At 36.1% G+C, this 25,524-nt stretch overlaps 1 long non-coding RNA gene and 1 pseudogene across 1 annotated transcript; one reads left to right on the top strand and one right to left on the bottom strand.

Moving 5' to 3' along the window:
• Positions 1-703: 703 nt before the first annotated feature.
• Positions 704-2,358, bottom strand: LOC132184968 (hydroquinone glucosyltransferase pseudogene; annotated as a pseudogene).
• Positions 2,359-10,403: 8,045 nt separating this feature from the next.
• Positions 10,404-11,371, top strand: LOC132185044 (uncharacterized). The gene is made up of 2 exons (XR_009440612.2): positions 10,404-10,562; positions 10,649-11,371. It is a non-coding gene; the product is annotated as an uncharacterized LOC132185044 (long non-coding RNA).
• Positions 11,372-25,524: the final 14,153 nt, after the last annotated feature.

The raw sequence follows: 25,524 nt of genomic DNA, 5'->3' as shown, positions 1-25,524 counted from the left end.
AAAAATTTTAATTTAAAAATAATATTTTTTTAAAAAAATTTAACCAAAAAAAAATATATATTTTTGTTTAAAAAACGGACATTTTTATTTTTAAAAAAAAAAACTATTTTTTTATTTAGTTTTTAAAAAACAAAAAATTTCATTTTATTAAGGGAAAATTTTATTTTTTAAAAAGTAAATTTTTATTTAAAAAAATTATAAAACTAAAACAAAATAAAATAAACGAAAATTTTCAATTTTTATTAAAAAAAAAATCGAAATTTTTTTAATTTTTTTCTTATAAAATTGATTTTAAAAAATAAAAAATTGGCCAAGTTTAGATTTTTTTTTTGTTAGTTTTAGGTTTTTTCTAGAAGTTTTAGTATTTTTGTTTATATTTTACTAAGGGTAATTTTGTCATTGGGGGAAACATTGACAATTTTTGGTAATTTGGGGGGACATTGTCACAATTAAAAGTTTAGAATTTCATTATCAATTGAGTAATAGTTTGAGAGAGTTGTGTAGACTTTCCCTAAGAAACTAACACAAATAATTTGCGGGTGAGTGAATGTTGTTTTTTTTTTTTTTGTTTTTTTAAAGGGAGATGGTTGGGTGGTTGGCACTTACTTCCACCACTCAATACTCTGGCAAGTTGGATACAGAACTTATTTATTATTTTTGTATATTACAAAAGCTTCCTTTATTTATTTTTATTTAATAAATAAGTAAATTTTACTACCAAAACTCAAGAATACGAGACACACCATTTAGTCAAAACAACCAGCTGAAACAGATTTGCATAAACCAGAATACAACACTCACTAAAACTAAACTAAAGTCTAAAGAAGAAGAACTCAACAATAAAAGGAAGAACTCTGAAAAGCAGACCGAAATAAACCACGTACTTTCAGGAATGATTTCTTATCATTCTTTGTGACTCTTCCATATCTGAGCCACCTCCGCCAGTGATTTTGTTGACGACCCATCTTGGCTCAAAGCCCTTTCAGCCGCATTCTTTAGTTCTTTCATTTTGCTCTTTAGCAATTTTCCTTCTTCTCCCTCGATTATCCCTCTTGCGTAGTTTGCAATATCTTTGTGTCCCACCAGGCCTTTGTCATTGACTTTGACCCTAAAAGCAACCTTCAAATCATCAGCTAGCAGTACAGAGCTCACCCTTTGATCCGCGTATAGTGGCAAAGCAATCAACGGCACGCCGTGCAACATGCTCTCCAGGGTTGAATTCCACCCACAGTGGAACAGGAAGCCGCCGGTGGAGGCATGCTTTAGGATCTGCACCTGAGGAGCCCAAGAGGACACCACTAGACCCACTTCTTTTGTCCTCTCCAAGAACCCGTCAGGAAGAAAAGGAAAAGGATCCTTAATGCTTTGTACACTGAAGTAATTTGCATTGGCAGCTTTCTCATGTGGGCTCCTCACAACCCAAAGAAATCTTTGCCCACTCATTTCAAGTCCTAAGGCCAATTCATTTAGCTGCTCATGTGAAAGCGTCCCACCGCTACCAAATGAAACGAATAACACTGAACTATTTGGCTGCTTATCCAACCACCTCAAACACTCGGAACCTTCAACCGCATTCATGTCTGAACCGGACTGAACAAGCGGTCCAACTGGGTAAACAGGTGGCCAGCCCTCTTTTCCTTCCATCAAAGCTTTAAAACAACCCGGTTCCAAATCCAGAAAGCTATTAACCATAATTCTAGCAGCAAGAGGATATTGTTTGGCCATTTGTAGAATCGCTTTATATACCTCATTCTTTCTATCTTGAAATCCGTCCGCTAGATCGGACCCGTGGATCGGCACACAACCGGGTAATTTGATCGGTTCAGGCAAGTCTCTGAACTCACAAGTGTATGTTTCATCAAGCTCTGGTAAGTGAAAGACGAACGACAAAGCCATGGCGATTGTAGGGAAAAAAAATGTAGGAAGAAATACCGAATTCTTTAGCCACATCGAACACCTCCAAAGCAAATAAATCAACCACCAAGGCTACTAGTCGAGTTGACTCGGCTAAGACCTTGAAAGAGTCTCGTAGGGCAGGGAGGGACCGAGTCAAGGTGAGTGCGATCCGGGTCTCGATCTTGACGTCCTCGGGGAGGTCGTCAAGGCTGACGGGAGGAAGAAATATGGAGGATATGGAGTTGGGTAGGGCTTCAAGTAAGGCTTTGTGTTGTATCATGGGTGAACCATCTGTGGGGATGAGTAAGGTGACCAGGAAATTGTGGTGGAGGACGAGTCGCTTTGCGAGCTCAACGAGTGGGACGAGATGGCCAATCCCTGGAGTGGGCACAATGGCTACGTGGGGTGTTTTCTGTTGCTTGGTAATGGTGGCCATGGTTTAGCCGTTCAATGAGAGGGAAAACAAAGGGCTGTACGTAGAGACATAGTGAAGGAAGGAATTAAGTAAATATATAGCATTGAGAGATTAGGGATAGTGTGATCCGTGCCTGATCGTGATCGACTGATCGTGGCTTTTTATGAGATCTGTTGTGAATCACGTGGCGAGGCTTTTGGACACAATTTTTTTAAAAATTCGTTTAGAGAAATTTTGTTTGAAACTACCCACAAATTTCATTTAATATTTTTGAGTTTTTAAAAATTTAATGTTTTAGGTTCTTAGATTAACAAAATGCAATTAATGACCGTTAAAATATTAAAGAAATATGTGAGTGATGATATTTGACACTTATTGAGTTAGATTGAAAAAATTTTTCTCCAAACTAGTTCGAAAGAAAATTCTGTCATTTTTTAAAGTTGCAAAAATTGATCAAGGTGAAAAAAAAATATATATTTGGTATGAAAAAAAAAGTTTTGTATTGAATTTTTTATTTGAATAATAATAAAAGTGATTTATTTAATAAAAAAAATAAAAATGTTGATTTTTTTTTTTTGAAAGAATATTATCGGGTCATTAATTGCCTTTGCCCAAACAAACCCTTGGTGCCTGCCTAAACAGGCTCCAAGTCGTAAAGCTATTTTCCTACTACATTACTTTACTCCTATACCGTATAAAGTTTAGGAGTGAGGCAGATTTTTGGGTGAAAAGCCGGTTGTAGTTAGTGGTTAGTGGCTAAAACCGCTAACCGCAACCACCTAGGCGGTTAGAAAATATTACTAACTGCCTCCGCTAACCACTAGGTGGTTAACCGAACATCCTTACTATAGCAAGCGTTCTTCTGGGATGTAGGAAAGCAAGAAAAAAAAGAGTTCAAATGTCCGATTTTCGTCCGAAAAAATATGAATTAGATAAACATCGGACTTTCCGAGCTAGTCAAAAAAAGAAATTCGAATTTTCGGTCGTTCCGTGACGTAAATGAGAAATTTCATTCATTCTTATGGTAGCAAGCGTTCTTCTAGGAGCTAGGAAAGCAAGAAAAACACGAGTCCAAATGTCCAATTTTCGATCAACGCAATATGAATGAGATAAATATTGGACTTTTCGAGCTAGTCAAAAAAAGAAATTCGAATTTCCGGTCATTCCGTGACGTAAATGAGAAATTTCATTCATTCTTACGGTAGCAAGCGTTCTTCTAGGAGCTAGGAAAGCAAGAAAAAACTCGAGTCCAAATGTCCAATTTTCGGCTGATGCAATATGAATGAGATAAATATCAGACTTTCCAAGCTAGTCAAAAAAAGAAATTCGAATTTTCGGGTCACGAAAATGCGACATTTCATTCATCCTTATGGTAACAAGTGTTCTTCTAAGAGCTGGGAAAGCAAGAAAAAACACGAGTCCAAATGTCCGATTTTCGGCCGATGCAATATGAATGAGATAAATATTGGACTTTCAGAGTTAGTCAAAAAAAGAAATTCGAACTTCTAGTCGATCCGGGTCATGAAAATGTGAAATTCCATTCATACTTACTATAGCAAGCGTTCTTCTAGGATGCAGGAAAGCAAGAAAAAACACGAGTCCAAATGTTTGATTTTCGTCCAAAAAAATATGAATGTGATAAATATGAGACTTTCCAAGCTAGTCAAAAAAAGAAATTCGAATTTCCAGTCGTTCCGAATCACGAAAATGCGAAATTTCATTCATCCTTACTATAGCAAGCGTTCTTCTAGGAGCTATACAACCTGCTTATATTGTTTAAAGGTGACAAAACGGGTCGGCGGGTCGACCATTTTACGACTTGTGACCCGTTTATGGTAAAATCAAACACGACCCGTTTAGCTATCGGGTCGGCTCCATCAAACCCGAACACGACACGATAATTTTGTGGATCACCCGACATGACCTGCTTAACCCGTTTAGTTTTAGTTTTTTTTTTTTTTGGAAAATGAAAGTGATGAGTTGGGTCATAAACGGGTCAAACCCGTGAAGGGTAAACCAAAAAAAAAAAAAATAAAAAAATAATCGTGTCTGGCGGGTCACCCGTGGTGTGACTCGTCAAGAGCAAAATAAATGGGTCATAAACAGGTTGATCCGTTTATGACCCAAACCCGGTAATTTCGTGTCATGTTCGTGTCGAGTTGTCGGGTCGTGTCAAAATTGCCAGCCCTAATATTGTTTTTTATTTTTTATTTTTATGCTGACCTTGCCCTATTCTTGTGAGCCTATTTATATGGTACTTGGGCACTTGTTTTTATCAAGCAAACTACCGAGAGTATAAGCTCAACTTGAGAGAAAAGCCTTAGTGCTTGAGTTTGTTTCATTGTGCATTAAGAGAGATTTTGTCATGTGCCTTAGAGCCATAACTCTCTTGGAGTAATTGCTATTGTGTGATAGCAAGTGTTGTTTGTTTGTTGATCACTTGTATTGTGTAATCAACTTTGGAGAAGAATAAGTCTATCGGAATGGTCCGATAAATGAGTATCACTTGAAGAGGATTGTGAGCTAGGAAGACAAATTGGAGGCTTATCAATTCTTATCAAGCCAATAACTTGTAAAGGGTTGTAAGTGTCCCGTGTCTGTAATTTCTTGATAATTTGTCTAATAGTGATATTTCTGGGTTGGCTGCCCCATAGTTGTTTTTCCTTGAAGAGGTTTTTCTTGGTTTCCACTTCGCCACCAAAATTACTTGTGTTCATGCTTTATCGCTTTACATATATTTTGGTGAATGATGTTTGATGCTTGTAATTTTTAATTCCGCATATATTTTGTTATAAACCTATTCAAACCCATTCTACGTGTATTTGGGAGTCTCTTGTATCTTCAGCAACATTAGTTAGGATGATTTCACAACCAATATGAATGAAATTTAATATTTAGAATGGGAATGGAGATTGAAGTCAATGGCCACCACCGCACCTTACATATCATTCTTACGGTAGCAAGCGTTCTTCAAGACATTAAGCAATGGTCCAATGGATCATGGGGCGCTCACAACCAGAGCGCCGACGATGTGATAAATTGATATCATTCTTTGACTTTAATCAAAGAAGTGTTTTGAGGGGCACTCACAACCAAAGTCAATTTTTTTTACTTTAACCCTGTTTTTGTGATAAATTTTTGTTTATAAGGGCTATAAACCCAATTTTTTTGAATTGTTTTAAGGGCTATCAATTTTTTTATAAGGACTATAAAACCAATTTTTAATCAAAGTCAAAATGCCCCGAGTGATTGAGACATTAAGCAGTGTTTTGAAGGCACTCACAACCAATATCAATTTTTGAAGTATCACTTTGTATTCTAGGAATTTAATATTATTAAATTAAAATTAATAGTAATTTATCACAAATTCAATAATAATTTTAAAAGTTATATATCAACTTTCAAGTACACAAAAATGGCATGTAATGTTACTTTGTGATAATGCTTTTTAGGAAGTGTTTTTGTATTTTGATTTAAAAGGATTAGATAGAAACTTCAGGAAGACTTGATAGTCAACATGGTGATGATAACGGTCCTTTTTCCAACTTCCTAGTGGGAGTAGGGATAGACCAAATTTGAAGGTTCGTTTTACATGATTTTGGATTTATTAGAGATGAGTGGATATTTCTCTCCAACCCCTAATTTTATTTTCAAAGTGTTGAGCAGTATATGAAGAACGTTAACATATATATTTGAAATAATCCTCCACTTCAATATATATATATTCTTTCCATTTCTGCGCTACCTATGTGTTCCTTCCTGGCTTTGAACGCTTAGATCTTTCATTCTTTCCTTATTTATTGGTGGCTAACAGTACAGTGAAATTCTTTAGCTTATGACAGAGATGTACAGAGAAATTCTTTATGGGGTTTGCTAACAGAGATATACGATGGTAGTACAGAGTACAGACTGTTTGGTAGTTGAAGATTTTTCTTTTTTCTTTTTCCTCCTAAGCTGAACTTAATATAATTTATTTTATGGTGCAAAACAAAAAAAAAAAATTCAATAAATCAACTCCTGATTATTACTTTTTAGGTTCGTTGATTAATGGTTACTGATTACTCACTGTTGATGGTGGAGAGGAAGAGAAAGAGATGTTGAATATCACACGGATGTTAGATGACAATTTTGCCATGGCTTTGTGTCATGAATTGAGGAGAAGAGAGAATATCTTGTTAATTACCGGTTATGTAATAAGACCAGCTCTAGCATTTGCTTCTTGATTTGTTTAAGTTTGTGCAGGGCAGTCAAATATATGGGACAGAGGCGCTAGCTTTGGTTATAATAATGTAAGTGTTTCAATTGGGCATACCAGTTTAGACTTCAATTCTGTAATCAAGGAGTGATTTTATTTATTTATTTATATTTGTTACAAAGTGAATTTGGATTCAACCAAAAGGGAGGGAGAGATCCAAAGCCGGTCTTGAATTTCATATTGCTTTATTTGTTTCTTTTGTCTTTCTTTACATTTTTCTTTGTTGAAATGAAGGAACAACTACTGAGGCAGAGAGAGGTGTTCTAACATAAGAGCTTGATCGAAGTTCACGGCAACAATTTGCTAAGATTTGATCTTTTTTTGTTATGAAGTAATATAAAATCATGGATGTACATTACAACACATAATAGGGCTCAAAATAAGCCACTGTTCACTGTTGAATAATAAGCATTGTTGAGAAAATTCCTTTTGGTTCAGCCTTTTTTTAAAACTAGTAGGGACGCACGTACTTGATTTCCTGTGTTTGATAATATAAAATATATCTATGTAATATTTAGCATTAAAAATTCAATATCATATATAAAAATTATTTTTAGCAAAATTTAATATCTAAATCCTTACATGGGCACATTTAAATTCTTACATAAGTGATATGATAGGAAAATATTACAAAAGTGATTAGATATAATGTACAAACATATTTGAACTACAAAAGCAAGCATATGATTTTGTTCTTAATCTACTGATATAGGAAGACAAATCAATACTCTATATAGTAAAAATTTATGTCTCTTTAGGTGAGATTTGTTGATATCAAGTGCAGCTCCAAAAAATACCAATTTCCAATCTCATTGTGAAAACATAAATTTATTCATTTCCATTTGGTGCGTGGTGAACAAGTAATATTAAATCTATGCCCTAGTCCTTCGTGAACTTCAAGCGGCATAATTCCTAGCTGAATAATGAACTCGTGTTCAGAAGAAAGCTTTGCGGTGCTTTCCATATCTATGATGTTATCCTATTACCAGTAAAGTAAAATTATGACAACCTCATATTTTGGATTAAAAAAAAAAAAAAAAACCTTTGCCATCAGTTAGAAGGAAGAGGAATCACACACAGTAACTTATGCAATTAATTGAACAACCTTGTTGTCATGCAATTGAGCAAGCAATCATTCACAGACTAAAACAACAATTTTTTTAATTTTTTTTTTGGGATAAGTACTACCTAAACAGTAATTGAGCAACCTTGTATTAAGATGCTTTCGAAACTAGAAATCTGCAGTTCAACCTAGAGCTTATGTTAACCAAAATATGAAAACAATTGTTGTGTTGGAAGAAATTAGTAATAAAATTCCTAGAAAACAAAGATAAATTTCTACTTTAAAAGCAAAAAAGATTTAAAGCCTGCTTGGGATTGCATTTGAGACGCCTAAAAGTGCATTTAACACTTAAAAAGTCTGTTTGAAGAAAAAATTACTTGTTTGGTAAAAAAATTAAAAGCGCTTTTAAGGGTCCGAAAAGTTTAAAAATGGCAAAAACTTTAAAATGAAGCTTTTATTCAAAAGCTTTTTTTGACTTAAAAACTCTATTTCTCAAATGCAATCTCAAATAAGCTTTTAGACATTAAAGAAGCTTAAATCAGGCAACAAAAGATAATCGACAATCAACAATCTAGCACCAAAATGTTTGTCAAGAGCCTTTGCTAGTATCCTGATATATCTGTAGCCAATGAAAACCCATAGTTTGGCCATCAGAACAGCCCTGCCTTTACACCCTAGGTCAATCCCTCATAAACTCAAACTATGCACAAGAAACTTACCACGGTTAAATACCCAAATCAGAGTATCTTCAATTTGGCCGATCTTCAATATCCGAAAATCCTCTGAGGAGCTAAATTGATCTTTCAAAAAAATATTCAATATTCGAAAATCATAATAATAAGAAAGACAAGGACAATAAATAAAGAAATTTCCAGAAAACAATAATTGAATAGAAGGCAAAACAATAAAGCTACCTACCATCAACTTGCAACATTTTCGTACCATCTTTCATGTTTTCAAGAACATATACATAAACATATGTAGCTCCATTACAGACCTGCCACGTAAAAGACGAGAAAAAAAATGAAAAGATGAAAATTAATGCATCTAATGATTCTTAACATTTTGGAAGTTAAGAAAAGTGTAGGTATACCTCATCCAAATAGTTGTCTAGAAGCTCCGCAAAACTCGTGCAATTAAGACCCACAGTCAATAATATATTCTTTTATAAATAACACAATTATTTTGGAGGAAAAAACAGAACAAAAACCAAAAAGAAAAGAAAAGGAAAGAACATATTGACTACTTACCTCCCAGAGCCCATTTATGGCAGGTCGCATTTGAATGTAGGCATTGATCTATGCCTGCTGCAACAAAAATTGAAATATATTTAAAAATTGTTATACAAACATTTGATTTCCTCCAATAAATCAAGTTTTTCTTTTTGTTAGATTATGTCAATGACTGCCCAAACAGGTGAACTAAATATAAATTACAAGAAACTCATAACCATAATAATTAGAAAAACAATAATTTGTAACTCCATATGACTTGTAGAATTTATGAACATTGATAATGTAGAATGTCAAGAACTAGTTTTTTTGACAAAGAAACACATTTAAATTGAAAAATAATCACAATAGATTTGATTTGTTGTTATAAGACCTAATGGCCCCAAAAAATGCATATATTTTCTCTTACTGGCTCCTTATTAATTCCAGTACCCGCTCATATTCATTCAATATATAACTGTAAGACAATCCACTACAAAGAATGCTAAAAGAAAAACAATCAAACAGTTCCAAGTATCTTCTTTTTCTTTTTTATTTTTTGTTAGTACTTCCACATGCAGTAACAACATGATTCTTGTTCAAAAAAAAAAAAAAAGAAAAAAAAAAGGGGGAAGAAGCATTAAATGTTAATCCTACCACAGACATGCAAAGAGTAAAAACAAAAAGAAAACAAAGAAAGAAAGAAAAAACAAGAAGGAATAATTATCAAAGAAAAACAATGCATGCTCTAACAATTACCAGAAGTCGAAGCAGCATCGCCCCTGTCAGTGATCTCGTAATCCCCTGCTTTCCAACACTGCTTGCAACCACATAAATTTACTCAAAAAAAAAAAAAAAAATTGTGGAAAATCTCAGCTATAAGAACCGATTCGAAGCAAAAATTTAAACTACAATGGAAATCGCCAAATTAAACTCTAAATTGAAATCCCAAATTAGAACAATTAAAAGAGAAAAATCATTACTTTGGCAGAAGGGCACCCATAGCATCAACAGCTCAAACCTGAAAACTCGATCTCTCGGACTCGTCCTCTTGCTCTGTTTCTCTCTAGTCCCAGTTATAATAGCTTATTTGAGACTGAAACGGTTAATAAGAAATGGGATTAGTAGAGTCAAATCAAAAATCGTCATTCGGTTTGGTGTTTGAGAATGAGAAAATTGAGAGGCATTTTGAGAGAAAATTGAGAGATAGTAAATCCATTTTTTGTTCTTTTCTGTCAAGGAACTGTGAAGAAAAAAAAAAGTGGGGGTATTTTTTTGGTTGAAGAAAGAGACTAATAACATTCTAAGCAGCTTCTTCGTCATTTCTTTACATTTAAGGATCCAAATTACTTTTTGCTTTCTTATGTCAAAATACACCCTAATACTTTTCCTTAATCATTTTCTATATCATTAAAATATTTATTTTTTTTTTAATTATATTATATATATGATAGGAGAGATGAGAAAGAATTATGAAACATGACTCATTAGAGGAGAGAGGAGAGAGAATTTTTTTTTTTTTTTTTTAAATTTATTTTAATAATCATAAGGATTTACTTGTTGGTTATTTTTTGTCATATGGGCTCCTCTGGCTTTTATAATTGTTGCAGGTACATGGATTTACTCAAGGGCAGAGGGAAGGGGGGTCGAGACAACAATTTCTCTTCCTCAAGTATAAAATTTTTCAAATGCCTCGGTTGCCCACTCTTAAGCACTCATCAGGTGCAATTGTCACTCAGTCATCAAATAGGGGCAAACGACTCACGCGGCATCTAATGACGTCTTTTTTTTTTTTTTCATTGTTTTAGGCTTTTTAGGTTAGACGAAGAGGAAGATGATGACCTGTTATGATTTCTCCAAAATGTGCCGTTTATAGGTTTATTGTTTTTATTGTTGTTGCTACTGTTGGGGAACTAGCAAGACTTCTTCCAAACACATTGTGGGACGTAGGTTGTTTGGCAACCAAGTATGCTCTCAAGTTAGCACATCTTAAAACTTTTGATGCAGTCCAACAAACAAAGTGCAAGAGATGCAAGCGAAAATCAGTTATCACAGGGGGCGCAACCAATCTGAGGAGATGATTTTTGTTGATGGTAAGAATGCAGAGCTAAGAATAATTCCCTTCAAGGAGAATAGAAGAACAACCAAAGTGGGCAGCGAAACTAACTGCCAGAAGGGCAGCATTGGCTTCCCCAATCGTGGCATCCAGGTGAGGTAACTTCTTGGTACAGGCAGCCATGATGAGACTTATTGAGACTTGTGTGGTCACTAAGGACCAGGGCTGCAACACTGAACAGGGGAGAATGGAAACATCAAAATTTGCTTTGAAGAAGCCTTGGGGTGGAGGGGTCTAAACTTCAGGGGCAGTAGCCGAGTCATGCCAGGCTTTTAAGGTGAGCCTTAACCATAGAGCGTATGGATTTGAAAGAAAAGGCTGTATTTTTGTTGTTTGGTGACAAAAATGCTTGTTTAAATTAAGACTTGCGCTCCGTTTTCTAAAGCCGGCCAGATGGCTATGTTTTTGGTTTTAACGTTTCACCGTCACCAACTTTATTTTCTTCTTCTTATTTATTTATTTATTATTTAGTGTAGTCACCAAATTGATTTTTTTTTTTTCCTAAGCAAAGAGGGGAAGGGGGAAAGGAGTAGTCACCAAATTGATTTGGTTGAAAGACTTTTCACCAAACCAACTTCATATTTGTTTTAACTATTCAAGGCCTCAAAAAGGCTGAGTTATGATCTTTGAATTGTGATTCCTCTTCAAGTATGCACTACATATATAATGACCCTTGAAAGATGACGTTTTAAGTCCAAAAATCATCACTATTGATTTAGTGATGTTTGAATAGTGGTTCTTGGTAAAAGACTTCAAACATAGGGTTTGAATTCAAAAATAGAGTCGTTTGAACAGTGAAAACGACACTAAATTGTGTCTCTTTGGGCCAAGCGTCGCGTCACCTTCTAAAATGTGATGCTTGTACTGTTTAACCATAATAGCAACTAAATTACCAAAATAGCACCTAAAGAAATTCATAATTAAATAGAAAAATAAGATAAAGGCGAAAATAATAAAATAATAAAAAAGATTCTACGTGGTACAGTCTATGACCTACGTCAATAGGATAAAACTCAAAGGTCTACATTATATTCTTATTCCTTAATATATGATTTGAGTTCATGACTTTATTTATAGAGGTTTAGCATAATTTCAAATATAAAACAAATCTCTTAAATTAAGGATAATTAATTACAAATCAAATCCAAATTAATCAAAAGTACTTCTATTCTTAACATGTTCTTGCAAGATGAATGCATGTTCTTGCAAGATGAATGGCTGGAGTTAAATGCGCCTCATTTGAAATATCGGTTGCTCTAAACCTAAACCCAAAGAGTTTGTTTCTTCTTTTGCGATGATGAACTCAAAAAATAACTCTAACCCTGAACCCAAAGAGTTTGCTTCTTCTTTTGCGATGATGAACTCAAAAAATAAAGAACTCCACGCCTTTGGCGACTTGCCACTGAATTGTATGAGAACGTGGCCTTGCTGTAGGGATGATGTAGATGTCCGTCGGGGGTGCAGCACCAATGTCTCAAGATTTGGGGTAGATCGGATTGGGCTAAGCCTTTGGGCGCTGATCTGCCTGAGAAGTCTGTAACAAGATTTGCCAGAAAAGACAAAGTTGACAATGGATTCGTCGACAAGGACCATTTGACACCAGAGGCTAAGGGAGATGAGGCTAGTTGAGATAGTGTTACTAGGCCGTTCACGAATGGTGGAGGGCGTCGACAGCGTTGGGTGGTGGACTTCTGGCCAAGGCAAGGAGTGGCGGTGGTTGACCGGTAATGGGTGGAGGATGATCACATCCTCTAGTAAGAAGAGTTGCAAAAGTATTGACTATGAAGAAATTAACGGACCAAGATTGGTTATTAGCGTTAGCCGAAAAAGTGCTAATACCATAAATAAATTTATAATTAAATAGAAAAAATAAGATAAAAGCAGAAATAATAAAATAACACAAAAGATTTTAAATAGAAAAAATAAGATAAAGTTTAAAGTTCTACATTATATTCTTAGCATCTATGTGTTGAGAGTAGCATACGGGGGCCCTAGATGGTAAGGGACCTTGATGATGAGAACAGCAAACACTCCTATAATTTCGACTGAACCATAACATGACCTAGCCAAACAAAGAGTTAATGAGAATCCAATGAGACTAATATTAATCATGCACATATCTTAGTACATGCCATAACCACTTAAATATTTTCATAGGTCATTGAGCTACTACTTTTTTTTTTTTTTTTTTTTTTTTCTTTTCTTTTCTTTTCTTTTCTTTTCTTTTACATGTCTGTATAAGAGGAGGAAAAATTCGAACTAGTGACCTCTGCTTTATTAGGCGATTAAACCATCACCTTAATGCAAGTATAAGTCAATTTTATAAACTCAATTGCCGTAGGAAAAGGATGAGTATATTTAGCACATGTATTATATAGTATATACTGTTTATTGTGGGCCCTGCCGGGAAGTTTGTCAATTGTCATCCTTCCTTTAATGCATATCACCAACGCGTTTTCTCTTCTGTTGATGATGATAGGAATAAATTAGGGTTAGTTAGGTTGAATTGGAATAGTTTTTCGATTCATTAAGAATATATTACTTTAAATTATGATTAAGATATTTAAAATTAATATTAAGATTAATTAGCTGTTATCGTATTTTATTTTATTTAAGAACTATATTTTTTTTAATAGAAAATCAGAGAAAATGTTTATAAAATTGTGGTATATATATATTATTCGTGCGTTTTTCACCATGATGATAATTTAATTGATTAAATGAGAAAATCGATATTTCAAGGGTTACCTGTAACAAGTCTGTTACTAATTTCTGGTTTTCTAATATATATTTGGTGATGATGGTAGATTTTGAATGAAATGAAGATGATTGTTGTTTTGAATGAATGAACAAATTGTTAGAAATTAGAACAATGGACTGAATGTAATTGTATTGTATAAATGAGCGGATTACAAGTAATTGGCCAATTTCGAAGATTTGGCCAACCTCCATCTACTATGAACTATAAACTAAGACTTTGTATGTTTCAAAGTAAAATGTTTTGAGTGGAAGATATTTTCTTAAAAAATATTTCTTTAAAAACATTTTTTTGGCATTTGGAGCATATGGAAAATCACAAATATTATATATATAGTCTTTCAATCATATTAAAATTTAAATTATGATAATGTCTCGATCAAGTTTCTGCAGGTTCTTATTGGGTCTTGGTAGTGACTCAACTAGGTCCTGACGGTGTCTCGACTGGGTCTCAATGGTGTTCTGGTGAAGTCCTTGCAATGGCCCAGTTGGGTCTCATTGAAGTCTTGACTGGGTCCGTCAATTTGACATTTAGAAGCTTAAACTCAAAAAATAGTTTACAGTGTAAAAAAGTGAAACCAATTTACGGAAACTAAAGAAGGTTTTTTTTTTTTTTTTTTCTATAAAATTAAAAATATTTTTCGTTGACTATTATTTTTAGTCACACCAAATACAAAAAATACGAAAAATGTTTTTCAAAAACTATTTTATTCCAAAACAAACGGAGCCTAAGTTAACCAAGACTAACATTTCATTACACAGGTTCTAAATAAGAAGCCCAGTATCGCAGGCCACTCTTTATAAAACAACCCAACTGTATTAACAACTGCCTAGCCCACTTGACTGTCAACTTAGCCCAATGCGCTTTTCTGTTTCGATAAAAACTCAACTCCCAGTTAGAAAATCTCAAATAAAAAAATATTAGAGGTTTTTTTTTTTTTTTGGTGTGTGTACCTCCTTCTTCTTCTTTTTTTTTTTTTTTTTTTTTTTTTGGTCTTGAAAACTCACAAATCAGGATCTTTTGTAAATGTTCTATACTGTCTTTTGATGCCTCACATCTAGAACGTTGAAAGAACTCAAACCGTCAAACGGTGTTATTTTATTATAACAACAAAACATACAAGCCTACAGCCTAGCATTTGAGGAAAATGGATAAGAGAGTAGAAGAGAAATGATTCAGAATGTTTTGCCTTCAAGAGCAGACTCATGGATGTTTTCTCTCTAGGCGTCTAAGAACCTAGGGGAGAAGGACTGTTTCTCAAGCAGCCAATTCCAGGCATAGCTGTGGGAGTAATTTGATCTGTTTATCGATGATGGAAGAAGCACAAGCAGAAGACGACCTAAGCCGGATGTGGGAGAACTTTTCTCTATCGGAGGTAGAGGGGACGGAAGTCGAAATCTAAAGCAATGCATGGGAGGAAGGGACTAAGCGAGGAAAGACATGCGTGGTGGGGAAATTAATCGCAGATCATCTGGTGGGAAGGGAGACCATCCGAACCACGCTGATGAGGATATGGAAACCGTCAGGTACACCTTCGTTCAAAATCCTCGGAGATAATCTGTTTCTGGTGGATTTTGTGAATGAAAGAGACAAGAAAAGGGTATTGGAGGGGAGGCCATGGGTTTTTGAAGGTAATCTTTTTGCTATTGAAGACTATGATGGCTTAACACCTCCAGCAAAATTCCGGTTTGATAGAACTGCTTTCTGGGTCCGGATGCAAAACCTCCCGTTAGCATGTATGAGTCTTAATGTAGGCCTCCAAATCGGGTCGGCAATAGGACACGTTGAAGAGGTGGATGTGGACGAAGGCGGAATGGGTTGGGGAGAATGTTTGCGAGTTAAAATCAATATTGATTTGAACAAACCATTAACGAGAGGGCGTAAAATCAAAATCAATGGGTCGCCTATGCTGATATCGTTTCAATACGAACGATTACCCAAGTTTTGTTTTCGCTGCGGGAGGATCAAACATGGGGTTACAGGTTGTCCGGTGAGAAACGAAGCTCGAAAACAAAATGCCCCCACTGAATTTGGCCCTTGGATTAGAGCGGCATCCCCGAAAAGGGCCTTCGGAGGTCGGTTTGGACAGGAACCGGAAAGAAGAGACGAGTTTCTACCGCGGCGGGAGAACAGAGGAGCATATGGCAAAAATGAGTCGAGTCACCGGTATTCTCCGAGCAGGAAAAGGAGAACGAGAGTAAGCCCGGACGTGAATGACGACATGGGCGGCGAGTTTTCCAGAACGGCGGAGCAGGGGAGGCAGCCATCAATGGAAAGATCCACGGAGTCAAACTTTCCTTCCACAAAAAAATCACGTCTAGATGTTGGAGGTCTGGAAGTGGATGATGCGAGGGAAGGAAATCAGTTCACTGAAATTCAGGGAGGAAATCACGGGCAGAAAGGTGTAAGAGGGGAAAGTAGAGGAGAAAAATCTCAAAATGATGCGGTTGGTAGAGGGCAGAAGGGTATTTTTGTAGAGGGGAGGGGCGCGGGAGAAAGCGAAAAAAGATCCTCTTCTGGTAATAATTTTTTTACTATGGCAGAGGTTGAAGAAAAAATGAAAAACGCTCTTCATGATGACACTCACATAACTCGCCGTGCTAGCGATGACACGTGGAAAAAAACTGAAAGGTTGAAGCCCAATGGAGGAAACAGGGGGGAAAGTCTAGGCAAAAGAAAGATGAGGGAATTTAATGGAGGGATGGAGGATGAAGTAAAAAAAGGGCGACAAAAGGGTGGATGTATAGTGCAGCTAAATGGAGGGAGGGTTACAAACGACAAAAACGGTTCGGGATTGGCGGCGGCTGGAAACCAGCCCCGCCGACCGCAATGATATGCTTAAGCTGGAACTGCCGAGGGCTTGGGAACCCTCGGACAGTTCGAGAACTTTGCCGTTTGGTAAAGGACAAGAAGCCCGATATAGTTTTCTTAATGGAAACTAAGCTGAGAGCAAACAAGATGGAGTGGGTGCGGGTACAGATGGGATTTGAGCATATGATGGTGGTTGATAGTGTGGGTAGAAGTGGTGGTTTGGCACTCTTATGGAGAGTGGAAGTTGGGTTAGAAATCCAAAATTTCAGTCGACGGCACATCAATGCAAAGATTGTTTCTCCTCCGACGGAACCTCCATGGAAGCTTACGGGATTCTATGGGCATCCCAACCCAAATAAAAGACCCGAAGGGTGGAAGTTACTTAAATACATTGCTACGATGGACCCCTCTCCGTGGCTATGTATTGGTGATTTTAACGAAATAATTTGCTTAGAGGAGAAATTTGGAGGGAATGGTCGTCAAAGGGGGTTGATGGATAATTTTCAAAATACAATGGAGGTGTGTGGTTTGGCGGATTTGGGCTTTAAGGGCCCAAAATTCACATGGAATAATGGTCGTGCAGGGGCAGAATTTACTAAAGAACGGCTCGATCGTGCAGTGGCAAATCAGAGCTGGTGTGAATTGTATCAAAGTGTGGAGGTGTCAGTGGGCGTCTCGGTTTGGTCAGACCATTGTCCAATCTGTGTGAGTTTGAAGGGCCAATATGTTGCTCGAAGGGGACCCAGAACCTTCAAATACGAATCTGGATGGGAGCTGCATGACAAATGTAGGGAGGTCATTAAGAATTCGTGGAAGGGGCAGCCTAACACGTCGGACCCGTGGCAACACTTAATGCGAAATATGATGGCTTGCAAACAGTCCCTACAGCAATGGCAACGTGATGAAGTGGGGAATCCCACCCGACTTTTGGCTCAACAACGTCTTAGGCTAGCCGAATTACAGGGTGACGATAGGGAGCCGGACGTGGGGCAAGTTCTTGAACTCCAACAAGAATTAAAAATTCTTACGGAACAAGAGGACATGAGGTGGCGGCAACGTGCAAAAACGGACTGGCTTAAGCATGGAGATCAAAACTCAAAATATTTCCATGCGTGCGCAAGCCATCGACGGAAGGTAAATCATATTCATCAAATCCAAGACGAAAATGGAGGTTTATGGAAGACTCAAGAGGAGGTGGGGAGAACTTTTGAAAATTACTTTACAAGTCTTTTTTCCACGGGAGGTGTTGCACTCGAAGATAGTTTGATGAGTGCCATAGATGTCAAGGTGACGGGGGAAATGAATGAGTCGCTTATGAGACCGTTTGGGGAGGAAGACATCAGAGAGGCTCTCTTCCAGATGGCTCCTTTAAAAGCCCCTGGCCCGGATGGTTTCAATGCTGGATTTTTTCAGAAGAATTGGGACATTGTGGGCCCAGAGGTTTGCAAAGCTCTACTTTATTCCCTCAATAATGCTGTTATTGATAATTCTTTAAATTCTACGCATATAGCGCTCATTCCGAAGAAAAAAAATCCCTCTTGTGTCACCGACTTTAGACCGATTAGTTTGTGCAATGTACTGTACAAAATTATTTCTAAGGTTTTGGCTAATCGGCTTAAAGGATTTTTATCCTTAATCATTTCCCCTTTTCAGAGTGCTTTTATTCCTGGACGTCTTATCTCAGACAATATCTTAGCCGCATATGAAACCCTTCATACCATGCATTCCCGAATGCGGGGAAAAAAGGGCTACATGGCGGTTAAAATTGACATGAGCAAGGCCTACGACAGGGTTGAATGGGGGTTTTTGGAGGCGGTGATGAGTAAAATGGGGTTTACTCCCTCATGGATTAAATTGGTTATGATGTGTGTTTCTACGGCACACTATGCAGTTTTGGTGAATGGGATTCCTACGGGAAGGATTACTCCCTCTAGGGGTCTTAGACAAGGAGACCCTATGTCCCCCTACCTATTTTTGATCTGTGCAGAGGCCTTGAGTTCTTTATTATTGAAGGCGGATAGAGATGGTGTTTTAGCAGGGGTTCCCACATCTAAAAGGGGTCCTCGGCTTAATCACTTATTTTTTGCTGACGATAGTCTACTGTTTTGCAAGGCAGACGTGGCTCATTGGCAGAGTATTTCTACCCTCCTCAAAACTTATGAAGTAGCATCGGGTCAGAAACTGAATATTGCCAAGACGGCCATTTTCTTCAGCAATAACACCTCGGCGGATGAAAGGAAAAAAGTTCTAGAGGTTGCGGGAATTGCTAGCTCACAGAGATATGATACATACCTCGGATTGCCAGCTTTGGTGGGCAAGTCCCGAACGAAGGAATTTAAAGGTATAATTGATAAGGTGTGGAAAAGATTGCAAGATTGGAAATTTAAACTGTTATCCCAGGCGGGGCGGGAAATATTGCTTAAGGCAGTAATTCAAGCAATGCCAACCTATTGTATGAGCGTGTTTAGACTTCCCAACACGCTATGCTCCAAGATAAATTCCCTTATGCAGCAGTTTTGGTGGGGAGCTTCAGGCATACATTGGATGAGCTGGCATAAAATGGGTACACCAAAGTCCAAAGGAGGCATGGGGTTTCGGGATTTTAGAAGCTTTAATAAGGCTTTACTTGCCAAGCAGTGTTGGAGATTGTGGCAGTATCCGGACAGTTTGGTATCCCGAATTTTATCGGCAAAATATTATAGCCATCACTCAATCTTGGAGGCAAAACTGGGATATAAACCTTCCTATGCATGGAGGAGCCTATTGGGAGCATGTGACTTGTTAAAAGAGGGACTTTTTTGCAGGATAGGTGATGGAGAAGGTACACAAATTTGGGGGGATAAATGGATCCCTCGCCAATCCACTTGTGCAATTCAATCGTTACCTAGGCTGCTCGGAAAGGATGCAAAGGTTGGGGAGTTAATTGACAGAGACTTGCAGGGGTGGAAAAAAGGTTTAGTAGAGAGCATTTTCTTTCCGGAAGAGGTAGAGGCAATACTGTCAATTCCTATCAATATTCACAGACGGGACGTTGTCATATGGCGAGAAACAAAGAATGGCCTCTTCACTGTGAAGAGTGCTTATCATTTAGCCATGCGCAAGGAGAGGCTGATGCGGGCGGGCAGCTCTCATATGGAGAAGAAAGAGGAGATATGGGGCAAGTTGTGGAGATTAAAAATCCCAAACGCAGAGAAGAATTTCCTATGGAGAGCCTGTAAAGAGATTCTCCCAACCAAAGCAAACCTCAGCCGTAGGAAGATAACAAGGGATGCATTGTGCCCGATTTGTGAACTAGACAATGTGACAAGCTTCCATATCTTGTGGGACTATCCATCTGCTAGGGATGTGTGGAGTGTAAGTCTAAAGAAATTCCAGAAGAGCTCTTTCAACGGTTACACGTTCAGGGAAGTGGTGGAGGCCTTATTCCAGGTGTGTGAAGAAGATGAACTCGGTTTGTTTGCAGGGACAGCACGTCGAGTGTGGCATAGGCGAAATGATTTCGTCCATGGGGGGCCGTTTATTCATCCGAACGTCCTGGCACAGCAAGCAAATGATGCACTCAACCTCTACTCTGCAGCAAGGAGTCAACATGTAAGATCCCATCCTGCTTTCGAAGAACCTGGCGGGGGTAATGGAGCTGGGTAGCCTTAGGGTGGCCCGCACCAGTGCCTGTTATCTACCAGGGAGAAAACGGGATCATGGGGATAGGATTTTTAGCCTAGCTCTGTTGTTAAAGGAGAGGTGATTTGTACTGGAGGGATGTTATGACAAATTTTTTGATCATTGATTAATAATACATCAGTCTGTTTATCAAAAAAAAAAAAAAAGAAATGATTCAGAATTTCCTTTTCAAGAATGATGATTCCACGTCTAGCATTTTCTATTTGTTTAATAAAAAGGTTCATTTCGACATATGGGATATGAGATTTTACATGTTAGGATGGCATAGTGGGCTCGCAATAGACAAACAACAAGCAATTTACAACTTTTCTTAAACCAAGGTTCTATTAAGAAATCAAGGAAAAATGAATAGAAAATGACAAAGTTTTCCTCACTAGGTTGGAAGAATTTCTTTCAATCTACTCTATAAAAGTGACATGTGTCCATTGAACATGTGAGATGTACATGGTTTTTTAATAGCAGAGACAAAGTTAGAGTAAATTTTATTAAAAACTCATATGCATCTCACATGTTATTAAAAAAAAGAGACATATGTCACTTTTATAGAGTATGTTGAAAAATATTTCTCTAACCCAATTTAAAAGAAAACTTTGTCCGATAGAAAATCACTATTGAGCGTTTCATAATGATAAACTAACCAAAATACATAAACTTTGTCTCTTAGATATTAGGTTTGCATTATTTATAACAATAAGCAAACTCCGAGCCAAAAGTAAACCGAAGCCTATTATGAAAATTTCTAGAATAATAAAGGAAAAATTACAATCAATTAAAATCCTAATTTAAATAGCATAAATAATAACATAAAATATATTTTATTGCTGGATTATTTGATTTGCTAGAATAAAAGCTTCATTAAAGTCCCCAATAAAACAATTAAGTCTTTCCTTCTTGGATTCCAGCCTTTATTTTCATCCAGCTTTCCAATCTTCCCTTCGCAACCCGTTTGACTTAGTAAACATCAAAATTAGCCAAATCTCGTGAAAAGTGAATTTGTAGATCTCTGAATTATCTTTTCAACGCCACAAAACTTGCTCAAATCCGATATCCAAAACTTGAAATATGACATTTTAATAAAACTCGTTAGGTGTAAATTTAACCAAAACAGATAAAACTGACTTGCATCACATGTTCACTCAAAGCCAAGCGATAATGATAATAGTAATAATAAAAAAAAAAAGGAATAAATATAGATATTAAAGACTGTTGAGCTTTGTGTAAGAGATATAATAGTATGAATAATGCTACTTCCATTTTTTTTTCTCACTTATAAGTGACTTTTAAAACAATTACTGAATTTGTGATGAATTTTTATTCAATTTTAACTCAATAATAGTTTTAAACTCACCTATGAGTATAGAGAAAGGAGCGTGAGAAACTGATAGTGTGTGTAACATTATTCATAATAGGGAAAATGTATAACAAGATTTTTCCTTCATAAGAGAAAATGTATAACAAATCCTTAAGGTTGGGGTTGGGCCTTTTTATATGTTAGATATTTTAGTTAGATGAGGGGGTGCAGTTGTATGAACTGATTGGGTTGAGGCCCAATACGTAGAAAAGATTTTGAATAAAGTTACAAACGTAACTCTTATACAACTGAGCTAGCTGAGCTAATGTGAAGTATTTATAAACTATTAGATAAACATTTATTAAAAAATACCCATAACTCTAATGATTTATGAACACTTCACATAGCACAATTATAATTAATTGGATACTCTCCAGTTGATTTGAACCAGAGAGGATCTTATTCCATTCAAGGACATACCTAAGTGGTGGATTCAAGACGGTTAAGCTTTGTGTAAAGAATATAATAATATGAGTAATGCTACACACGCTTCCACTTCTTTACACCCATAAATAGCTTTTAAAACTGTCATTAAATTTGTGATGAATCTTTATTAGATTTTAATTTAATAATAATTTTAAAAGCATAGTACAGAGAAATAAATGTGAGGAAGTGGAAGTGTGTGTAGTATTATTTATAAATAGTAGCATGAGTTAAGGAGGTTGGGCCTTTTTATATGTTAGATATTTTAGTTAGAAATTAGGAGGTTGGACCTTTCTGTTAGTGGGTTAGAAGGGGATCCAGTTGCATCAACCGATTGGGTCTATAAAAGGGATGCCCAATAGGTAGAAAAGATATTGAGTAAAGAATAATGTTACAAACTCAATTTTTATACAACTGAGCTCATTGTGGAGTATTTATAAACTATTAAATAAACCTTTATAATTAAAAAATGCTCATAACTCTAATGATTTATGAATAACTCACGTCAGCTCAATTGTACAGTTAATTTTTCATTTTTAAAGAGTTTTGAGTTTTTAGTGAAAAACTGTATTGTTTAATTTCCTTTGGAGCTCAAGGCACCTCGAATAACCTTTACTTGTTATCTTTCATTCATTCAATTTCATTTATGATTCAATTCCCATTTATCATCCAGTCTTCCATAACAACCAATAATTCCATTACAAATTCATCAACAATTCCATTTACAGATTCATATACCACTTCAGTCTATTAAATAGCAATTTTTTTTTTTAATAAAGTCCATATATTCTCCTCAAACTACCACTCAATTGATAATGTACTATCTAAACTTTCAATTGTGATAATGTCCTTCCAAACTATCAAAACATTGTCAATGTCCCTCTTAAGACTAGCGAAAAGATAAAAATGCCCCTATATATTTCTCAATAAGACAAAAATACCCCTATAAATTCAAAAAATAAATAAAATTTTTTTTTAAAGAAAGGAAAATTTTAATTAAAAAAAAAAAAGATTCTTTTTTTAAAAAAATTATTTTTTAAACGGATTATTTTTTAAATGATTTTTTCTTTAAACAGAAATTTTATTTAAAAGAAACATTAAAAAAAAAATTGTTTTAGAAACGAAAATTTTTATTTTCTTAAAAACTAACAAGTGCGGGGGGTACATGTCATTGGAAACATTTTTCGAAGAACCACAAACATCTCGTGTGGAAAAAAACATCTCCTTTTCGATTTTCACCACAAACATCTCCTTTTCGATTTTCACCGCCATGGGACATCACCAAATATAGAACACGCCTCTGCGATGGGGTACATGTCATTGGAAACATTTTTCGAAGAACCACAAACATCTCAATTATTTAATACATGGTGGTTACCAGAGCTTGTATCTTGTTGGGGACGAGGCCATGTGGGCAGTGGTGGTCCTTCTGCAACCTATCAGAATGTGCAAACTGTGGCAATAGCTCAGCCATTGAAGGTAACTTTTTTCCTTCATGGATTAAGATATGCTCTCTTTCTTTCTTTCTCACATATACAAGTCTGTGTGCCTTGATTTGTAGGTTGTATAACTGAAAATTTGTCGTTTTCGTGTAACAGAGACCTCTTCAGCATCGTTACTTTAACTGTTTAGTTTCGGGAAAGAAGATTCCAGATTGGTTCAAGTATCATAAAAAGGTTTCAAATAGTAATTCATGTGAAATAGATATTGATGAGGCTACAGATATGTTTGGGGAGTTCACAATAATTGCTTTCTCTGCTGTTGTTGGAATAGAGGATGTAAAAGAAGAAGGTTATGTTACACACAAAATTAGTGCTTACGCCATCACTACTAGCGGTGTAGAAATCTTTCGTGGCACTGCGTATTTGTGGAGATCGGCTGTATGGCTGCATTTCCGTGTTCCAGAATACTCTTTTAAGCTTGGAAGTGTTGATCAAGTGCGAGTTATGTTTGAAGTTACAAAGCAAGTGTGCTTGAAAAGTTGCGGATTCCATTTGGTACGTCTGTGTAACGAGAATGCGATTGATTTAATAGATGAAATTCAACGGAAAAACAGACCCTGTACCGTACGCGGTGGTGATGATGGTGATGGAAACTTGGTATCCAATTGGTGCCCTAAACAAAAGAGGCATTCTTCAACTGCAGAGGATACGCCACCTGGTGAACAATCGTAAGTACATCAAAAGAACCCTTTGTTTTCTCCATCGTTGTTTTCTCTGTTTTCCTCAGCTCTAGCATTTGCCTGTTGATTTGCCCACTTAATAATTATGGATCAACTCTTCCTGGTTTGGAAACAGATGATGCTATTTTTTGAATTTTTGGTGCAATTGACAAACGGGGTTCGATATGGGAATGTGTGGGACATGTTCTGTGGATTTGAGTATGAGCAAGTTTGTGTAGGGCAAAAACCTTTCTTATACATGGTTTTGGATTTCTTAGAGATGAGTGGATATTTCTCCAACCCCTAATTTTATTTTCAAAGTGATTGAGCAGTATATATATTTGAAAGAACCCTCCACTGCAAAAAATGTTAGGTTACAAGCCCTCACTTTTCCTCTTTAGCCAAAATGACGGTTCCTCTCTTACAATAAATCACACTTAAACTCTAATTAAAGTATATGTAGAAAACAAAAAAATGTTGTAATCCTAAAAGAGAATTGAAGGTACCATTACAACACAAAATAAGCCATTGTTAATTTAAGAATAAGCAATATTGTTGAGAAATTCTTTTTGGTTTTGCTAACTGAGATGCACAGTGGCTAAACCTCATCAATTTCCTCTGTTCCTTGCAGGTGAAGCCACATTAGAGTTGCTCCTGAGGCTGTTGCTGCCGAGGCCTTGAAGTTGGTATTGTTGTCATTCTTTGCTTACATGCTTTATTTTCAAAACTCTATTTTCTGTGTTATCCATGTTTGTTAGAATGGATATAGCCATGTTTATCCTGATTATGTGAAAAGGAGTTTATGTTCGTCCTTGTATGGTGTGGTGTATGTATCAGTTGATCTCATTGAGTATCTAGTTCAATAGTAAAGTACATTTCCATTTAGAAATTATATTTATTGCCATTTTCATTGATTATAATTGTTTTGTGCTTGAGATGTATATAATGCCTTGATTAGTCTCCCTTTGGATTCTTTCACTAAGCATATAAAACGTTTGTACCTTTTTGACATTTTTATGAGAGGATTTTAGAAATGGCAAGAATCTTATTAACCCTAAATGTATGTATATATGTGATTATATAGCATATACACACTACCTTAATTTGATTTCTATTTATAAGTATCTCTTTATTTGGATTGTTTGGTAGGTTGTAGATGTAGCGCAGTTGAAGACATTTCTGTTTTTTTTTTTTTTTTTTCCTCTTAAGCTGAACTTAACATTGATTAATGTTAATGTTCTATTTGTGTTCCTCTTGTATCCCTAAAAAAATGATGTGATTTTTAAAATCATTATTAGATTAAAGTCAATAGTAATTTATTACAAATCTAATGATAATTTTAAAAGTTATATTAATTTTGAATAATGCAAAAATGGAATGTAA

The sequence above is a fragment of the Corylus avellana genome, chromosome 7 (assembly GCF_965113065.1).
Source record: "Corylus avellana chromosome 7, dhCorAvel1.hap1.2, whole genome shotgun sequence".
NCBI lineage: Eukaryota > Viridiplantae > Streptophyta > Magnoliopsida > Fagales > Betulaceae > Corylus > Corylus avellana.
Note: the sequence above shows the minus strand (reverse complement) of the source record. Positions and strands in the feature narration are given on the sequence as shown.